We start from the raw sequence: 1,781 nt of genomic DNA on the forward strand, positions 1-1,781 counted from the left end.
CGATAATAAAATATGCACATTCATGAAGAATGGAAATATTGTTGCAGTGGGAGTCGTAATGAAATTTAAAGTCATTACAGACGAGCATCAGGCAAATGTAGCAGTGCGCAATTATCTTTTCTCTTGGCACAAATGAATGGCTCATCAGAATGTGGATCAGGTGAAGAAAATTCTAAAATCTGAAAACATCATTTTTAAGGATCAAAAATTTTCTTGCGAAGATTGCATTTTAGGAAAAATGCACAGACTACCATTCCCAAAAAGCGATACAAAATCTGAACGCATTGGAAAACTCATCCATCCTTTCAGGTTCAATGCAAGAAAATTCGCTTGGAGGAGCTCGATATTTCTTAATGTTGAAAGATGACTACAGCCACTGGAGAAGTTTATATTTTATCAAAAATAAATCAGAGACATCACAATGTCTAGAGGATTTCTTCAAGAAGACTAATAAACATTTAGAAAAAGGAATCAAGATCTTCAGATCAGATAATGGTCTTGAGTTCGTCAATAAAGAAATTGAGGAACTAATACGTCGATATGGCATTACGCATCAGAAAACAGTACCATTTACTCCGAACAGAACGGTTGCGCCGAACGAGAAAACAGAACTGTAGTTGACTTAGCGAGAACGTCGTTACATGCAGGAAAATTGCCAATCAAAATGTGAGCTGAAGCAGTTAATTACACTGTTTATATTTAAATAGAACCAGTGGGGAGAAAGGAGTAACACCTATTGAATTGTGGCTCAAGAAGAGACCGAACATTTCAAGTCTCAGAACCTTCGGAGAAGAAGTATACTTTCATATCCCTAAAGAGAAGAGACGAAAATGGGATGTCAAAGCCGAAAAAGGCATTTTCGTCGGATATGATGAAAACACAAAAGGATTCTGGATCTGGCTTCCTGAAAGAGGACAAGTTAAAATACATAGGGATGTAAGATTCACAGATCAACTTTACGAAATTAATTTAAATGAAAAATGGGAATCAGAGTCAAATACCATAATCTTTGAACATCAGAAAGATGACACAACAAATGTCGAATCCGTTAAAAAAACCGTTATTCAGTCCGAAAACAACGAACAAGTACATTCAGATGAAGAATCAAACGATCCAGAAGATAAAAATCAATACGAACAAGACCGACGTTTGAGAGACAGAAATAAAATACGCCGACCAGACAGAGTCACATATGGAAATATTGTGATCACAGAACACTATGAACCGGAAAACTATGATGATACGATCACATGTAGCAACGCAATCAAATGGAAAGAAGCCATGGGTGACGAAATTGATTCTTTGAGAAAAACTCAAACATGGACATTAGTAAATCCGCCATCAGACTATCAAGTCATAGATAATCGATAGACTTATAAACTAAAAATAAATAGCGATGGAAACATACAACGATTCAAGGCAAGACTCGTTTTAAACAAGAGGTTTTAAACAAACTGCTGGAGTTGACTATCATGAAACGTTTAGTCCTGTAGCTAGATTCGATTCAATAAGAACTATATTATCTATTATAGCTTCGAACAAAATGTATTTACAGCAATTTCGTCAAGACGTCAAGACAGCTTTTCTTCATGGAAAATTCGACGAAGTCATCTATATGCAACAACCAAAAGAATACGAGGATGGAACCAACCGTGTTTGCAAGCTAAATCGTAGTTTATATGGTCTAAAGCAAGCATCAACATGTCGGAATCATCGTTTTACAGCAGTACTGAAGAAGCATGGTCTCACGTCCACCAATGCAGACTATTGTGTATTTACAA

This window comes from Apis laboriosa, unplaced genomic scaffold (assembly GCF_014066325.1).
Source record: "Apis laboriosa isolate Shangri-la unplaced genomic scaffold, ASM1406632v1 scaffold14_cov150, whole genome shotgun sequence".
Lineage (NCBI taxonomy): Eukaryota > Metazoa > Arthropoda > Insecta > Hymenoptera > Apidae > Apis > Apis laboriosa.